Raw genomic sequence first — 19,722 nt, 5'->3', positions numbered from 1 at the left:
ACGGCTACGAAGGACTGCTGCCCTGATTAATCGACCTGTTTTGGACCCTTGACGAGTTTTGATAGAGCGAAACAATCGAGAGAGTCTTCTGGTGACGCCATTGATCATCAATATTCAGTTAAGTATAAGTGGAGCGTCTCCCATTTGTTTGGTATCCCTCGGGATCGTTTTGATTTGGAAATTTGGAGTTTGCAAACGCCAAAGCCAGAGGACTCGTGTATTCACGAGACTATCGTAATCGATAATCCTTTGACGTTTGGATATAGACTAGTGAGCGAAGATGCCTGGTTCTAGAATATTTGGTAGAATATTTTGTTTGGGTTGTGGAAGAGATTTCCAGCTGGAGGAATCATGTCCGGTTCCTCCGGTTGGAACTCCAACTTATGAGCTCTATGTCAAGCATGGCGTAGGCCCTATTGCATATAACGAAGTATGGATCCACTACACCAGAAAAGACGGTGTTTTAAAATGGCCCCAAAATGGTAGTTTTGATACCGATATTTTAGATAATTTGGAGATTAAATTGTTTAAAAAGAAAGCCCGGCCGGCGATGTTTGATTCTTTCCGCTTATGGCGAAAGGAAGCCCAACAGAAGGAAATTAAGCTAGCGAAAAAGAATAAAAGAGAGAAAGGTATGACAGTAATGCAAGCAGCTGTACAATTCAAAGACAATGAGGAGGAGCAGATGAGTGAGCAATTGCACAGACAGCGTAAGTTAGGGATCGACAAATGTTACCCAGCTTTACCGCACTCTAAGCAGAATGAGTTAGAAGAAAAGGAGAAAGATCCCCTGATGTCGCATTTGTTGAGTTCGCCACCCCCGTATGCTCAAAATGCCACGGCGCCTCCCCAGCTTGTGAATATGCCACCTCCAGTTAATATACTGCAAGCCTTGCCGCTACCGCCAGCCGCTCCGCAGCCGGCTCCTATCCCTATAGCGCAGCCCTCGCAAGGGCCGCCAGTTGTGTTTCCAACTGCCCCCGCGCTTCCTGCGACTTTGCCTAGCATATTGACTGCCTCCCCTGATACTCTTCCTTGCACCACTCCAGTACCTGTTTCTGCATCCTCTTTTCTCCCCTCTGTTTATCCCCCTGTTTTCGCCTCAGCTTCTCCTTCAGCGCGACAGCGCTTAGCTAATGTGGTTACTACATTAATGTCTCCTCTCTTTGAGTCATCCGGTGCGACTCCTGGTTTACAGCGTAAGCAATTGCGCAGTCAATTGCCTAACCCCGATGAGAAAAAGGTAATAGATCGCATGGCTCGTAGATGGATTGTTTTCCCTTCACTGTATGATGTGGAATCAGTTGTCAACGTTTTCCATCAATGGGATGCCCCAAAACAGAGGTATGTCTTTGAGAAAATGTGCGAAATTCTCTGTGAGGAATTGGAGGATAGTGGTAAAGACCCGAGCCCGCAGGAGTTGTGTAGAGTGAGGTTTGATTTTGGAACTGGTACCATTGTAGATCGCGATGTAGATAAAGCAGTTGCGGTTGTATTATCCTTCAGGAATGATGATTGTCAACAGTCGTTGTTTGAACCTGATGTCCCTGTGGGGAAAAGGGTAAAAGCACGCCAATATCCGATGCGTGAGGTTCCCCCAGTTTGGAGACCTGCTGATCCAAATGCTAATCCACCTGTCGTAGCACATTTTCAGCGTATTTGGGTACATGTTCCATGGAAAAGATCTGAGGTGTTAGCACTGAAGCAGACATTGCCCGATCCCCGTAAAAACCCTACCGGTTATTATAAGGAGTTGTCACAAACTGCAGAATCCTGTGTAATGAATCTGGCTGATATAGATATGCTGTTTGGGAATGTGGTTCCACAGCCTTTGTGGGGATCCATTCGTAATACGGATCATGCTGCAGAACTAGGGGACACATGGGCTAACATCATCGCTGCTGACGCTAGACAGATTGGTGGCGCGAAACCAGAGCCTTTAATAGCAGAACTGCCTGGTAGAATCATCACATATATGAAGACAATAATGCCCGCGATGCGCGTAAATTGGGACAAGCTATCTGCATGCAAGCAGAAGAAAGATGAGACAGTGTCAGACTTCTTTACCAGGTTTGAAGAAACGTTTATTGACCACAGTGGGCAAGATATGAGTACTGAGGGTGGCCAACGGTTATTTGTGGATAAATTTGTGCAGAACTTACTTCCTGACCTGTGTAAAAAGTTAAAAGATTCAGAAAGTTCTTGGGCTGTTTCTTCTTCAGCGCAAATACTGGCTACTGCACAGTATTATGAAAACAGAGATAAAGACGAGAAAGATAGAACAGAAAAGAAAACGAAAGAATTAAAAACGAAGGTCCTTTTACAGCAGGCTTACCCGCCACGTGGAGGTCAGAATAATTATAGGCAACCCCAAGGTGTCTATCACCAACCCCAACAATTTCAGAACAATCAGCAAATGAATGGGTATTATCAACCACGTGTCCCTGTAGGTCCCAACCAATGCTCATACTGCAAAGAGGAAGGTCATTTTAAATATAGTTGCCCTAAATTAATGCAGCGGAACGGTAATGCGTATGGCGCAAGAGGTAGGGGTGGTCAGCAAGCTCCTAGAGGCAGAGGGCGTGGAAATGCTCCCCAGAACGCGCGTCCTCTTCCGCCTCAAAATACCATCAATAGTTTTGATCAGCAAGCCAATGCGACTGGTAATACAGCTCAGTATTACAATAATGATTATTATGCAGAGGACGGCGATGCAGAAAATAATGATTACTAGGACAGCCGTAGACAGAGAGAGGGAGTTGTTTCAGTGCCAGTGGATCAGAGCGGACCGTATGTTGAGGTGACTACAGCAAATGTAACGGAGCCCTTTCTGCTAGACACTGGTGCTGCAAAGAGTTCAATCATGCATTCAAAACTCCCTGGCGCACCTTTGTCTGGCGATATAAATGTTTCAGTAGGTTTTTCTGGCGCCCCAGTTTGGAACCCGATTTCTAGTCCCATGTCACTTTCTATTGGACCTTGCGAGCTGAAAGCACCCCTGATTCTAACAACAGGTTGTGGTGAAAATTTGCTAGGGTTAGATTTGTTAAAAAGGTTGCATGCTACCCTGTATTGTTCACCGTCAGGAGTACAACTCACATTAGGCAGAAAAGTGATTTCCCCGATGTACTTATCTAAAAATACAATGCCGCCTGAATTGTCATCCCTTCCAAATGTTCTTTGGGCTACTGGTCCCAATTATGTGGGCCTCTTGGAGATACCGCCATACGTGGTAACTTTAAAGGCTAATGTCAGACTGCCACGTATTCCGCAGTACAAGATCTCTAATGAAGGTCAGAAAGCATTGTTAGAAATTGTCAGTGACTTGAATAATAAGGGTGTAATTGAAGAGACAAGAGGCAACGTTTGCAATAGTCCGATTTTACCTGTCTTAAAACGAACGGACCCTTCACAGCCACCTGTTTACAGATTTGTGATTGATCTTAGAGAGGTTAATAAGATTGTTGTGCCACAGTTCCCAGTTGTCCCTGATATAACTGCTTTGTTAACGATGATTCCAGCCTCTGCTGCATGGTTTTCAGTGATCGATTTAAAGAATGCTTTCTTTAGCATCCCAATTGCAGAGGAGAGCAGAGACATTTTTGGCTTTAGTCTGGGAGGCCGAAGCTTCCGCTTCAAACGCGCTCCCCAGGGCTACTGTGAGAGTCCATCCATATACAGCCAAGCTTTGAAAGCGCAGCTTGATGCACTTGTTTTACCTAGTGGCGCTATTCTGATTCAGTACGTTGACGATTTACTAATCGCCGCGGATACTGAAAAGATCTGCAAAGAAGCCACATTGTCATTGTTGCGTCATTTATCTGCTTTCCATCACAAAGTGTCTCTCTCAAAGCTGCAATATTGTCGACAAGAAGTGACCTACTTAGGTCATCTCTTATCGAAGGAGGGAAGGAAACTGACCCCAGAAAGAATTCAAGCCATTGCGCAGTTGAGTGTGCCAAGAACGCAGAGAGAAGTGCGTGCTTTCTTGGGCATTACCTCATACTGTAGGCACTGGATCCCTAATTTTTCCCTGTTGGCAAAACCTTTGTTAGCATTAACATGCAAAGACACACCGAATCCTATCCCATGGTCTGAAGAGTGCCAGAAAAGTTTTGTGGAATTGCGCGATGCATTATGCTCAGCTCCTGTGTTGGGCACCCCTGACTACAGTAAGCCTTTTACATTGTATGTTCACGAGAAAGATGGTTGTGCATTATCAGTGTTAACACAGCCTTTTGGCGACAGACCGCGCCCATGCGCATATTTTTCATCAACCTTGGACCCTGTAGCAAGGGCATTGCCAAGCTGTCTGAGAGCGACAGCTGCTGCAGCTATGTCTATCCGACAATCTGCTGGTTTGGTAATGGACAACACATTGATCGTTATGGTTCCACATGCTGTAGACACATTATTAAATAGGACCAAGACACAACACTTGACTAGTGCGCGATTATCAGGCTATGAGCTCACACTGTTAGCAAATCACATACACATAAAGAGATGCAACACGCTGAATCCAGCTACGTTATTGCCAAATCCAGTAGACCTAGATGAGATTGAGCAACATGACTGTCTGTTCAGAACAGAAGAAGAGACGAAAGGGAGAGTAGATCTAAAAGATACTCCCCTGGCTGAGTGTGATGGTACTTTATGGGTGGATGGTTCGTGTTTCAAGCTCCCTAATGGTGACACGACTGCTGCATATGCTATCACGACTTTACACACGGTTGTGGAAACTGCACGAGTGCCACATAATTCGGCCCAAGCAGCAGAATTAATCGCCCTCACAAGAGCATGCGTGTTGTCTGAAGGAATGAGAGTGAATATATACACCGATAGCCAGTACGCCTTTGGCGTGGCTCATAGTTTTGGGCGATTGTGGAAAGAGCGTGGGTTCCTGACGTCCCATGGAGCTAAAATTCAGAATGGCAAGTTGGTGAATGATCTCCTTGAGTCACTGACCCTACCGTTGCAAGTTGCGATAATGAAATGCAGTGCGCACAGGAAAATCACAGATGATGTTGGACGTGGGAATGCGTTTGCTGATGAGATCGCGAAAGAAACAGCACAGAATGTAAAGACTAGAATGTATGTTGCAGGCCCCGCAAGATGGGTTGATGATGTTGGGATGTGTGAAAACACAATAGAGAGTGTGAAGTCGCTTCAAGCTGAAGCTACAGAGAAAGAATTAAGCAAGTGGAGAGAAAGTATGGGTAAGTTGGATGAGAATGGTTGTTGGATTGATCTGACAGAGCATAGGCGATGGTTGTTGCCTGATGCATATGTGCTTCCAGTAGTTACAATGGCACATGGGATGGCACATATCAGTACGAAAGGAATTTGTAAGTTGTTGGCTCCAGTATGGCAGAATGCTGGAATTCCCAAGTGTGCAGAGAATGTGGTCAAGAATTGTATGGTATGCTTGAAGTACAACCCTGGTAGGGGAACCCCAACTCCAGCTGGTCATTTTGCACCCCCATCATATCCATTTGAAGTTTTGCAGCTGGACTTTATCCACATGGAAAGGTGCAACAACCTGAAATATGTGTTGGTGGTTGTTTGTGCTTTCTCCAAATGGGTAGAGGCCTATCCTCTAAAGGATAACACTGCCCTATCCACAGCCAAAGCCCTTGTGAAAGAATTTTTCCCTAGGTTTGGAATGCCAAGAATGGTGTGGAGTGATAATGGAAGTGAGTTCGTGGGTAAAGTGATGAAGAATGTGTGTGAAGGGCTAGGTATAAAGCAGAAGTTTCACGCTGCAAATCACCCCCAATCAGCTGGATTAGTAGAACGCTATAACGGCGCTCTAAAGCTCAAGCTGGCCAAAATCCAGGCGAGCACCGGTCTTAAATGGCCTGATGCTCTGCCTTTAGCACTCCTGTCCATCAGAATGACCGTACACTCACGAATGGGACTTAGTCCCTATGAAGTGGTCTTTGGCCGCCCGGCCAATTTATGGGGTGTGCCAAGGCCTACGAAATTCAGTGAGATCGAGCATCCAGTACTACTCGATTACTTGTATGATTTGACTGTTAAACTGCGTGTTTTACATCAACAGGTGCATGATACTCTTCCCCAAGCTTCTGAAACTCCTGGACACCCTATCGACCCTGGCACATGGGTGCTGATTAGAAACTTCCAGCGCAAGAGCAACGACGAGCCTCGCTGGATCGGCCCTCACCTTGTACTTTTATCAACACGATCAGCGGTGCAAGTGAAGGGGAAGAAACACTGGATCCATGGCACCCACTGCAAAGTAGTTCCATTGCCCCTGCCATATGACCAGTGGGTCCAGGAGGGTATCGCCGACTCTGAGACAGACACTATACCTCGTTTTGTACCATTCAGTGATGCACGCATAAAAGGCACAGTTTCAGACCAAGAGAGTGACAATATTCTGCAAGAGGCTGTGCCACTGTCAAATCGATTGGACACCACAGAGCCTGAACTTTTGTTTCAGGATCAAACAGCACCTGGCCGTCTCCGCTATAATTTGAGACCAAGACCTATGGACAAATAAAGATTTCCTTACTATTTCCTTTTTGACATTTTAGCTCTCCCATCTGAAGGACTTTCTTGATTTTTGTTTTTCGAACCACCATCCGGGTTCCGCCGCAGGGTCGCGGTGCCAAGACTTTGGGGTACAGGCCGAAGACGTTAGGTCAACGGTTCTGGTTGGTCTAGGGCGTTTCCCTGGACTGACAGGCGTACTCCTTAGCAGAAGAAACTCATCCGCCGCGAGCGGCCCGATTAGAGGATGGAGTTTTTTAAGATGGAGAGACCCGTTGAGGAAATGAACTTTAAAGCAAAGATATGTAAAATTATGAGAAGCAAATGTTTTGTATTTTTGTGCCTATTTATACTGTGTAGTATGATAATGTTTACTGTGGGATTTGTGTTTTTCTCCTCCCAGGAGCCCATTGCACCCACTGTACAGCCTATACCTCTTTCTACTGCCTCCTCACACTCTTTTCACCCTTTGCCTGAACACGAACAGACCAGACGATCAGAGTTTGTAAATAACTCGTTCATTCAGCTCTTGCACCAACACCAACTAGCAATGAATACAACCAATTGCTGGGTCTGTGGGTTAATGCCACATACCATTAACAAGGGTATTCCCTATTTGGTGCTGCCATTTAGTTACAATGGATCGTCATGGGCATTCCAGACCATGTTTCTCTATGCTCTAGATACGTACTCCCCGCGACAACCGCGTTCCATCAGACCTAGTACAAATAATAAAGCCTTAGTGAGAGGAGTTGCCGATATGAGCAGAGATATCGATGCATACTCGTCCATACCCAAGGAAGAATTGAGACCTTATGTAGGATGGAACGCAACGGGGTATAGTATTAGTCTGGGTGAAAGACAGCGAAAAATCTCATCCCCAATCTGGGTCGTACCCCACATGGGTCGGTTCTGCTTACAGGGTAATGGTCAGAATCCTAGAGCTCAACTCGGGAGAAGTGACTGTACTGAAACGTACACTTTCCCGTCACAGTTTTCTCCTGCGTTTTTGGCTGCCAAGGGTACATATTTCATCTGCAATGACCGAGCATATACATGGTTGCCCCCTGATTTCTCGGGCACATGTTATATTGCAAACTTGCTACCGCCAACATTTACTGCTGCCTCTGACTATCACAAGACCAGAGTTGTGAGGGGCGTGATTAGTAAGGAGGATACTGCCAGTCAGGAAGCAGGAGACTTCTTCTTGGGTTTCCTGCCGTTTTGGGGACCTATGGTAAATAGTAGGAACCTGAGACAACTGACTCGTGTGGTTGAATCCACTGTCAATGTAACGGCTGGTGCCCTTGGTAATCTGACCGCTGAGCTCCAAGCGGATCGTCTTATGACTTTGCAGAACCGCATGGTTCTAGACGTTATTCTTGCAGACCGCGGTGGGGTATGTAAGGTTATCCAATCTAGTTGTTGCATTTTCATACCAGATAACGCTCCAACAGTCTATCAAGCCATCTCCAAACTCCATAAAATATCTGAATCCATACACGTGGATAAGGGAGACTGGTCACTGGTGGAGTGGTTCTGGGAACTGATATCTGCCTGGGGTTGGAAAGTTCTGATGGTCATTGGAATGATCTTAGCCATTCTTTTCCTGTTCTGTCTGTGCATACAGTGTGCTCCTGCGATATGTGGCCTCTGTGCTACCTTATGTGTAAGGAAACCTGTATCGAGGGACGAGCTAAGTAAGAGGATGATGCTACAGCAACATCTCCATGACTTTGTGAACATTGACCTAGACTGGGATTAAGATGAGTATAGTGATTGCCTATGTAAGGGCAAAAGGAGGGTCTGTCGTACTTTAATCTCTGTTACCGCGTAGGGGACAGGGCCCCACCCCTGTCTATCCTGGTATTAGCAAACCGCAAATGGTTAATGCGGTATGTACGAGTGCTTAATATATCGTTCTAGCTATGAATGCACTGTGTACACGTTATTCTGCTTCACTACGCGGGTTCCATTTTGGAAGCGGTGGCCATCTTGTCATTGCCCTCACATAGGCTATAATGAAGCAACTACGGGCTTTGCAATGCATGTGCCTTTCCTTGACTCTTCTGTGACCTGGGCAGCTGGCTCCGCTGCCCCGGGTCAAACTGGTCTCACGAGCTCCCCTTCCTCCGGCCACCTGTGATTAGCATCAGGACTCAACGCACCATAAAGTCCTTTCATCACACTCAAGCCTCTGGCTAATCACTTTCGCACCTGACTGTTCCTGCTTTATGACTTGTTTCTATCAACAGGAGCTGCCCGAGTTTATTGGGGCCTATCGATATCTAATGTGGGATCTGAGCCTTACTGCGTAAATAATTGCGGGCTGGCCGAACCGGAATGTGGGATGGTCATCATGACTCTGCTCTTTCGTTTGAACTGTACACTTATTTATTGCCGTATCATAAACCTAGTATGCCTGAGGCAGGGAAAACTGTATTTAAGATGAAGTCCGTTTCTATGATTTTCAGCAGTCTCCTGAGAACATACACGCTGTTGTACTTCTAGGATATCTGTAATTGGTCTGCAGCCAATAAATGAATCTTTGACTTCACCCAGAAGACTCTGTGTTTCTGTAGGTCTGGAACAGGGTGAACCCAGAAGTCATAGGGAGTGTGCCCCTGCACCGCTGGGCTTAAAATACCCAGTACTTCAAAAGTCCGTAGAGCCTTTCCTTCTTACGCCCCTGCTGCTTCCTTTCCTCTCCCTCGTGTCTCCTCCTGTCTTTCCTCTCCGTGCAGCGTTCACCCCTTCCTCGCCTTTCATTTATTCCTTCCTGTTCCTCCAGTTCCCCCTCCCATTTCTCATCCTTCTGCCATTTTCTTTATCTCCCCTTTCTCTCTTCCCCCTCCATTCCTCCTCTTCCCAATCGTCTGTTCTCCACCTCTTCTCCTTTTCTTTGTCCCCGTGTCTATTTTCCTTTATTACTCCCTCCCCTCTCTTCTCTTGCTCCTTGTCCCGCCATCGCTCCCCGTTATATCCCCCTCCTTCCTTATCTCTCTCCTTCCTTTTCTCCCCTTCAATATTCATCCTTCCCTCCATTTCCTTCATTCCTCTCGCCTTTCCTCCTTTATTCTCCCCGTGTTCTTCCTTCTTTACTTTTCCTCCACCCCATGTTATCCACATTTCCATGCGGGTGTTTGGGGGGGTGGGGGACACACTGTTAGACATATGCCTTTCGATCCTTGGCGCGTCATCCTTGCCTCCCTCCCCCCTCCCCCCTCCCCTCTGGTTACCTCTTCCGGTTTCACATCCTAGTGTGACTCTTTTGAAAGTCCGGCCCTGATAAGGGAGGCGCCCAAGTCCCCAGTTCCTTCCAGCCCTTGGAAGGGCCGCTTATAGTAACCCCAATAAACACGTGGGTGCTCTAAAGATTTGTGTGTGAGATTTGTCACATCTGAGGAGGCCCAGGCTTTTAGTGTGGGCCTCTAAGTCAGTCATTTAATAGCAAGCATTAGCAGAGCCAAGGGTTCTGGCTTCAATGTGCTAAAGTATGTAAACATCCTTTCCATACGACTGTGTTGGCACCTTAAAGTCAGACTTATTGGATTTGCCAATGCACGTTTATCAGTGTATGGCGCTCTCCTGCTGGAAAAGAGCTAATCCAAACTCAAATATTACAAAAGTGAGAAATCAAATTTAAAAAAAAATCCTTTATACAATGCATGCATGGCAAAGAATTTAATGTGTGTCGATTTAGTGCACTTCTGAGATGTGCAATATTCCAACGTGCATTGAATGCAAGCACTCCATAGGAGGCTGGAAAACACCAAACAACCACTCAGAGAGGAGAGAGACATCCTTGGTCCTCTGGGCGGAGCCATAGTGCACTGTTTGTATGTTTGAAAGAAGTGGCACTAATAGGACTGGCAGACAGCTGTGCTGACAAGCCAAACCAACAAGCATTTGCAATGCATTAGGTCTCGCATTTACGCGAGTTTGAGCTATTGACATTGCAAATAACAATGCCTACTGGCATTGTCATTTACAATGCCAATAGCTCAAACTCGCGTAAATGCGAGACCTAATGCATTGCAAATGCTTGTTTTCCCTTTGTGGGTGATTCAAAACTAATTACACTTGAGTACAGAACGCTTGCAAAAGTACTGCTTTCACGTGACAGCCCAGCTCGTGCTCAATTTCGTGACCTGCGTGCCCCTGTAAGTTCTTAACAGAGAGGTGTGCTTTAATGACAGTTGCTCGGCTCGGTGCGCTGCTACTTCTGCCTGCTAGAGCCGAGGCTACCTCTCCGGGGGTGGGAGGGGCTGCTCGTGGGCCTGTCTGAGCTGTCCAATAGGTGAGACCTCCGAAGTCTCCCGAAGTCAGGGGATACACGATCCCAAGGGGATACCTGATATTACACAACACTGGCTGACACATCCTCAGCCTTTTGAGTAAACACAGCCACTACGAGTGAGGAACTGATGGAATATCATGGGCGCCTATGGTTAGCGGTATAGTTCCTGAAATGCCAGGATCCCGCGGGAGTTTGGAGGGCAGCGAAGGCCTTCCGGGTTGCGGCGCGTGAAGAGGTGTACAGAGCCGGGACCACATCCCCGAAGCCCCTTTGTCTTTGAACTTCCTTGCGGAAGCGGCTCCTTAACTTTATTCACTACGAGGATTACTTTTCACGAAAATATGTGGAGTACGCTTGCCACCATATCACCGCCACCAATACAGCCTCCGGATTGGTTTTCAACCTACAGTTCAGGTACCGCTGGAGCAGGCAGGTGTTTCCAACGCATGGAGCGTGACTTTGGTTTTATTTTGCTTGTTGTTCAGCCTATTGTTTACACCTTAAAAGACTTACTACCCATTTTGCCTCCCAGAGCATGCATCAACTATTGGCATTATTAACGCAAGGAGTGCCTACGTCAGTGAGATTGGAACGGATGTACCTTCTTTCCAGCAATTGTTCTACCATTGCCATCCAGCACATGCCTTGACAATTACTAACATGCATGGACTGCGCCACATTGACAAAATAATTTTCATTGAAAGCATAACAGAGGTTATCTAGCGCACGCAAGAGATGTTTTCTAAGTTTGTGCCAACATATGCATAATCGTTTATTTATAGATGTGCACACCAAGAGCGCTTTGTTGAGGATATTCATTATCGTGATGTTATAACTGTTATCAACACTGGTGGGCAGGCTGATAGCCCTTTGAGAGATCTCTTTGCTCAAGGTCATTGTTTATGTGTATATACCTACCCATAAGGTCTGCATGTTTGTGAATGTGTGATGCTTAACCTGTGTATCTGTGTTACATTATAACATGCTCTATCCTGGGTCTCTTTGGGAGTCAGCTGCTTCCCTACACCTCAACCCATTCACCATGTACCTGTAGATGATACGGTGTGTGCATCCATTCACTATCAGGTAGAAATACTGAGTTGGTACTGGGGGAAGGGTCTACACTGGGAATGCTGCTTGCCCTTACCATTACTGACATTGCCTCTCCCTTCTTTATTGTGCATCAGCTCTCCATACAGAGGGACATCCCTACCAAATACTCAGGACCCCCCTCCCCATGCCCTAGCTTTTCTTCCTTGTCTGGTTTATATATAAGTAGGAAGTAAGGGACTGTGGAGTGGGTTCACATCATCTCTGAGAGGTAACCCTGCGGGCTTACTAGTAAGGTTTGCGATGGTCTGACATTCTGCAATTGCATCTAATTCGTATGCTGTCAACACCCAGCTTGATATGAATATCTCTTTGTTTGTTCATAGCATTTTGTTTGCTTAAACTCTCGATAGGAAACAATCTTTGAAGACCACTCATCATCTCAAATACAATCGGAACAAAACCGAATTCCTACCACAATCGTATTCTACCGTTTAGAAACGATTCCATTCTACCAACTTTTTAAATGATATTCCAGCGATAATTGGAAGCATTTATTAATTTGGATCTATTTGAGATGTCAAACTTGAATTTTAGAAACACATACCACCATGGCTATGAATGGGGGCGGGGTCACTCTTCTGGTTGGAGCCCAGGTTCACGCCATATATATTTCAAGACTTGGTAACAATCCGTCTTCAAGATGGCTGTGCTAGCAAGCCAAACCTAATGAATATTTTTGAAACACAAAAAGAACGTTCACATGGTTCTGCCCACAAAGCATTTGAGGGCAAAGACCTGCAATGCCTGTATAAATTCATGTAAGCCATTTTCAACCATGAGCATCACATACATGCAATCATCTGTGTGTAAATCTTATCCCGAGTGAATGTATTGATTCCAAACCGAAGTCTCAACCTGCAGTGGAGCAGCACTGGGAGTCAGAGGTGATGGACATCAGTCCTCTCCTCTTAGCAATGTGGTCATGCATCAGATGAGCAAACTATTTTCGGTGTTACTAAATGGCACTAGGATGCACTTTAAAAAACAGACTGGCATGTGATTTAAAATATAACAGTAAACAAATGTATATAATCTTGTGAAGAAATACAATCAGATTTTGGGAGCTGAATCAGCTGTGTCCTGTTTGAGACATGACACTATCATGTATGAAATGACAGAGAGGAAACTTCTTAATCTTAGTTAACTGGTTAAAAAATAACGTCCTTGGTTAAGCAAAATATATTAAAAGTAGCTTCTCGCATATGTTCCTTAAAACATATAATTTAAGGAAAGTAATTACTACAGACATTTATTGGTCATGTTCTGCCTTCACTAAATGAAAAGCTGCAGAGGACACTACCACCACTAACTTCTATTAATAGAAATACAACCTTCAAGCCGTAAAGGAGAAAGAAGAAATGACAAGGTTTTTGGATGTATTTGTAGATCCAAGTATGTTAGTTCCCTTTTTGCCCCTTTTGTTTAAGGTGGAATCCATATTCCATGTTGAATATGCAGTTTGAGGGAAAATAAATCGTATTAGATTGTAGTTTTAGATCACTTAGCGAGAGAGAGCCATTTTGTCAGACATCCATATTTGGGGAATGAAAATGTCCAGGCCAAGAAATGTTTGTCCAAAAGGGTCACCTGGTATCCTCCGATGTATCTGTAGAATTCTTGTAAGACCAAGAAGGAGTCTAAGATTGAATGCCCGGTATCAGGCGTATACATAAATATTGTAATCTATTTGGTAGTCCTGCAGGTCTAATTGAGAAATTGTGAAGACATTCCCATTGTAAGTCACGGGCCACCATTAGGAGGCCCTTCTATATACATCTTTCAGTAATGTTCCAAGCAACCTCAAGTGTTGCTCCAGCAATAGAAAATGATACCTGTTTGTTGAAACTGCTCCATGCGTTGCCCCTTAAGAATAGGAACAATAAGATCTTTCCTCCAATAGCTGGGTGAATTCTAAAACTGAATTGGATTTTTTTATATGCTTAGGTGAGAAAGGGAAGCAACCCTATCACTATATCTTGCACAACCCAAAAAGTATTTTTAGGATGAAAAAGTAGTAGGACCACCTACTCCTGACCGGTAATATTAGGTACAAAGCCCTCGGCAAAAATACACATGGCAGGTGAGATGGGCATTCACAGATTGAGGGTAGTAATGGTGGATAATGCATACAAATGGTTCACGCAATTACACCAAGTGCTTTGATTTGCATGAGTCGGGCTTGAAAAATCCACTCACCCGCTCGCATTTGTGAGTCAGATTCAATAAGGACAAACTATTTTTAGGTCCTACTCGCCTTTTCTGGTGAGTAGGAAGACAAACTGTCACTGTCACTTGACCTCTGCCAATGAAAGCAGAGCAACTGTGACAAGATAGCCAGATTTAAAGGCATATTTATTTCTTACAAAGTGAATGAGCAATAAAAATGCTTTTAAATCTTTTTAACTTGTCACATTTACTCAGCTTTCAGAGTCAGAGGTCGAGTGCATTTCAGTTCGGTTGAGTAGACGTTTCAGGTTACTAGACCTGCAGGTCTAGTGCACGCTTTATGATTTTTTGAGCCCTGATGACCAAGTGTGACCAGGTGGCACATGGAAGAAGTGTGTAGTAAAAATACAGCACCCCGCTGCGTGGGACAACACCTGGTGGCCCTCCCGCTCTCGGAAACCCTTCCACCCCCACTGACCACACCTGCAACCTCGGCATCATACTATTCTCCTCACTCACCATGAACCGACAGATCAACGCTGGATCCTCCACCTGCTTCAACACCCATCGCATACTTCGCAATACCTTCAAATGGATCCCCCCCCCCCCAACTCCAGGAAGACAGTCCCCACACATTCATCACCAGCAGGCTGGACTACGGAAATGCTCTCTACGCCGAAATCAACAAATCCCTCCTTCACAAACCAGACCTTCCAGAACGCTGCAGCCAGACTCGTCCTCAGCATTCCATGACACAACCCCATCACCCAGCACCTCCGCAACCTCCATTGGCTCCCCATCAAAAAGTTACCTTCAAGCTGCTCACACACGTCCACAAAGCCCTCCACAACACCAGACCCCAATACCTCGACAAAAGAATCTCCTTGCACGCACCAAAGAGAAACCTCCGCTCCGCTGAACTAGCCCATGCCAAAAGGACCCGCATCCACAGAGGCAGAAAGGGGGGCAGAGCCTTTTCCTACATCGGCGCTAAGAACTGGATCAAACTCCCCATCCATGTCAGACGAAGCCCTGTACTGCAAGCCATCAGAAAATACCTCAAGACCTGGCTCTTTGGATGACCGTGGAGCTGCCTGATACCAACCCCCCCGTACCATGAGACCCTTACGGGTGAGTAGTGTGCTCTATAAATCCCTGATTGAATGATTAAATAACCAACAGCAGATCATGATATTCAGTTCTGGGGTATTAACTCTGACCAACACAATCTCCAATAGTGAAATTCAAGAACTTTTAGTGCTTGTAAAATATAGCCTTAAGATGGAACAATTATCTGATTTTCTAATTGTGATCACTCTAATATCTACTGACTTCTGTTGACTACCCACTTCATATGTCTCTAATACTTACTGGTGAATGGATTCTATTATCCATGCTTCAGAGTTACTCCTAGTTCATGGGATAACCCTATCTCTCCTTTTTCCTGTCCATTTCTCATTTCTTGGGCACAGTGGGCAGTTATGTGGTAAAGCTGTCTTGGCTGTTAAGATGTATGATACCTCTTGCACAAATGTTCTGTCCAATATCACCTCATGTCCCTAATTTCTTGACCTTATCTTTATTAACTGTTCTCTCATTAAGACTTAATTTCGTCCTAATAATACTCATGCAGATTGTGCTATGTAACATTTCTTGGTTTTTCTCTACCTAAATTTCACTGGTAGTCAGTGTGAGCTCCCAAGTAAGTAATTTTGGTTGGTTTCTTACTGTGTGTTTCATACTTTATTGCATGAAAAATGACTTAATGACAGTTGTTTATATTATATCTAAAATATGTTTAAAGTTCAAGTTATTTTCTTGAGCACATCATTGTTATTGTTGCAGGTTCTTACCTGAACAGGAGCATCAGCCTTGTGGAGACAATATGGAAACAAAATCCCTTCTTCCTCAACGTACCTACCAGTTAGTATACAGTTGCACAACTAGAGGCATGATCAAAGGAGTGGAGATGGGCCCTTGTGAGTTTGGTGCATTGGTCCACTGTCAAGTTGTCGACCTGAAGTGATACAAAATTATGGAAATACCTTTGAACATTAGATTCCACTCTGACAGCTGCTCTTGTTCCCTACCATTCTCCAACCCAATCCCAGTGTTCCCTAAATAACTGTGAGTCAACTTGAGTGATCTTGAACCAGCAAAAGGTTGTTGCGATATTAGCGTATATGATTGGAGTAGGTATTCACCTGTGAGATGATTGGACAATGCAAGGACCCTTGTCAACGTTGATTATAAGCAGAATGGTTTCAATTCTGATGTAAAAAAACAAAGTGTTCTATACATTACATCCTAGTATGTGTATGTAATTGCTGTCTTAATGACCAAAGTTTTTAGTATACAAGAATATGGTGCATTGTGCCGTATTTTACACCTGGTATGGTTCTGGAAAGTTGGTGCATAAACGAGATCTTAGTGTTCCTTCACAATATTATCTTGACATCTCATAAGTTTTTTGTTTAACTTGATGGGTCATATGTATAATAAAATGTTGCATTCGCAAACGGTGCACGTCAGTAATTTCGTCCATCTGCGAAAGAAGTATTATCTACAGTGATTACTGATTTACCAAATCACTATTTGGTAATATTAAGGAATCGCAAAATCTTTGGCGATTCCTTACCTACATAGCATTTTGCAATTACTAAGTAGCAATTAGGTCAAAACTGCTATTTGTTAATCTTAATATCAAGTTTGCTCTACAGGGATCAGATTCCTTCAAAAACAGAAATATGCACACAATGATCAGAGATGTGAATTTCCTGTATCCCCACGCCCAGGACATATTGGTTTTGGTCAAGGGTAACAAGTCTTCATGTGTTTTTTGTCCTTGGGATAAGTAGGCCCAGCCCCCTGAACCACAAACCCTTTGGCTGCCATTTTGCAGTACCACGTTATGGATCAGGGAAGGGCACTGTCTGCAGTTAAGGTAATATTTTTGTCCATATGTTAATGCTGTTCAAACTTGTATTTATGGTTCATTAATTGAAAGCCTTCATTCTTAGGGTGAGCGCTCTAAGTAAATGTTGTTAGCTCTGACACATTTTTATACTGGCAGTGGTTCCAGTATAAAAATTTGTAAGCACACGTTTTCAAAGTTTAGCAATATGAGGCTATTTATAATGCTCCCAGATTTGATGAAAATATTTGCAGAAGCTTGAAAGCAAGATTGATGATTCTTTGCTTTTAAAATAAAAGCAAGAAATAAATATTTTGCTAAACTACTGTAACATTTTAGGTACCATTATTTAGAAACATGTGTTGATGCATGCTAGTATTTCCTAAAAATATTCATAGTGGAAAATCAGTGTAACCAGTTTCAATAAGATTATGGGTAACAAAAATAAACAACCATTGGCAAAGCCAGTAAGTCTGAAATTGGTAGTCAGCTTTTTAGTTTTGTCAACGTATGACTCATTTTTTGGCATGTTTTTGGGAAAACCTTATTGGTGTGGGAGCTGCCGGGCCCGCACCATTATAATGAACATTGGCAAAAGCAAAAATTGTTTCTGGTCCCAAAAAGCACACACTTCCTCGGTAGTTACTGGCATTGAACAAAACTTTGTGTTCCGATATGCTCCTTGTGAAATAGCAGAATGCTCTCACTCACAGTGAAGCCAGCTGATACAGAGAGAGACAGATTTTTTTTTTTTTTTTTTTTTTTTATAAACGCAAAATGTCATGGTCAACGCCAGATCAAATTAGGGGCCAATTTATTAAAGAAAGTCTCAAAATTGCACCCATGGTATATATCCTAGGGGTGGGCGGAATTTGCGTAGTCGCGCTATGCAAAGCTCCGCGAAACGGTAAAAAATCTCCGCGAACACGCAGAAATTCAGCGAACATGCGGAATTGCTTGTTCGCGATGCTTTTTTCCTGTTCGCAATCGCTGTTTGCGTGCTCAGGGGGAAATATCTTGCGAACACGCATTTTGAGAACGCGAACAAGCAAAAAATTCCGCGAAGCCGCGGAACGCAGAATTCTGGGCAATTCCGCATTCTCCGCGGAACGGGAAATTACCCAAATTCCGCTAATTCCACAAGCGGAACGGAATTTACTGCCCAGGCCTTATATATCCTTGCATTAACCGCAGCTATGCGGCTTTTGTGAATTCCCAAGAATTTACAGAAGTATGACAAGAAATAGTACTCCTAGAAAATATTTGTGAACTGCATTTTAGCATGAGCAAATATGCATGTGCAGCTTTGCTCATGCAAAAATCTGAGTGTTTGCAAGTTTACTTTTCCTCCAACCACTTTGTTCCCAACTCTGGAAGAAGGTTTATGTCTGCCATTGTCAGGAGAAAATTTCTAACATTTCTCAGAATGGGAAAAGATTAGAGAAGAGTTGTTGAAAACCCTTAAAACATGCAAGTCAGTAGGTTTACACAGACTCAAAATGGCATTCTAACCCTGGAACTATTTCTTACCACTACCTGTGGAAACGTGGCAACATAAGGAAATTGCAAGTATTCAAACACTACTATGGTATGATCTCTAGCATAATCAGAGAGGCTGTATCAGAGCTCTTATATAATGATTGCTGCCATAATTTGCTGCCACACTATATGGCACCAAAGGGACAAGTGGATTTTGTTACAGGACTAGTAGATTTAGGAAGCAACCTGCCCCATGGACAAGTAGATATTTTATTAAATTCCACACTCCTGAATGATTCAAAGAGCACTGAATCCCTTGTTTTTCGCCCATATGAAAACCAATATATGACCTATAACGAATAATGTGTACAAGAAATAGTACCCCACTAAGGACCACCCATGCCTCAAAAGAAGTCTAATGGTAAAAAAACAACATTAAGGAGCAATATACCCTCTTAACCATCCTCAAAGGAACACAACAGTGGGGAGCAGCATAGTAAACCACCTTAAGTGTATACACATGAGAGGGGGCCATGGCCAAGGTGGCGGCCGTGTCGAACGATTTGTAACGAGCTCCATGGCGGGCCTGCACACCTAATATCCTTGTTTATCCTGCCTTCTGGACCCGAGATACTAGGAAAAAAACACCTGCAGATAGTCGATGGACTGCAGTGGCTCGTTGGAGTCTTAAGAGAACCCTCCGTCGGCTCCCTTTCAGACAGCAGCAGCAACTAGGCCCACACAGCTGGGCGATCATGGCGAGGGCCTGCAACTGATTGGAGCGGTGGAACGCCCTTCCCGTAGAGGCCCATGAGCAGGGCGTGACCGCGTCAAGGGTCAGCCAGCGGTGGGGCGCCCGGTGAGCAGGGCATGCCCCTGTGGAGAACGGACACGAGGTGGGAGCCCAGAGCAGCTGCTGATGGGGCGAGGCCCAGAGAGATCTGTTTGCACAGACGGAGGACCTGAGCACCGACTGGGAAGCAGAGGGCCCTGTGAATGCCACCCCCTAGCTAGCGGCCGTAGAGTCCTATGCGGGACATAATTGAAGGATTGGCAGTGCTGTGGGACCTGGTGAGCAGTGCCCTGTGTGACCCACGCCGGGGTGCTTGCTGAGACGGGAACTCTGTCTGAGGCCGGGGATGCCCGCGTGCTGCGGCCTGTGGGCCAGGCAAACCCCCTCGTAGCCTGAGGGCAGAGGCAGCGTTGCAGATCTGATCTGGAGGGACCTGGCGCAGAG

The 19,722-nt window shown here is 44.8% G+C and overlaps 1 long non-coding RNA gene across 1 annotated transcript; it reads left to right on the top strand.

The window, feature by feature from the left end:
• Positions 1-10,783: 10,783 nt before the first annotated feature.
• Positions 10,784-16,611, top strand: LOC146775979 (uncharacterized). Its single transcript, XR_014972018.1, has 2 exons — positions 10,784-11,227; positions 15,938-16,611. It is a non-coding gene; the product is annotated as an uncharacterized LOC146775979 (long non-coding RNA).
• The last annotated feature ends 3,111 nt before the right edge of the window (positions 16,612-19,722 follow it).

The sequence above is a fragment of the Triturus cristatus genome, chromosome 12, assembly GCF_964204655.1.
Source record: "Triturus cristatus chromosome 12, aTriCri1.1, whole genome shotgun sequence".
In the NCBI taxonomy this organism is placed as follows: Eukaryota; Metazoa; Chordata; class Amphibia; order Caudata; family Salamandridae; genus Triturus; species Triturus cristatus.
Note: the sequence above shows the minus strand (reverse complement) of the source record. Positions and strands in the feature narration are given on the sequence as shown.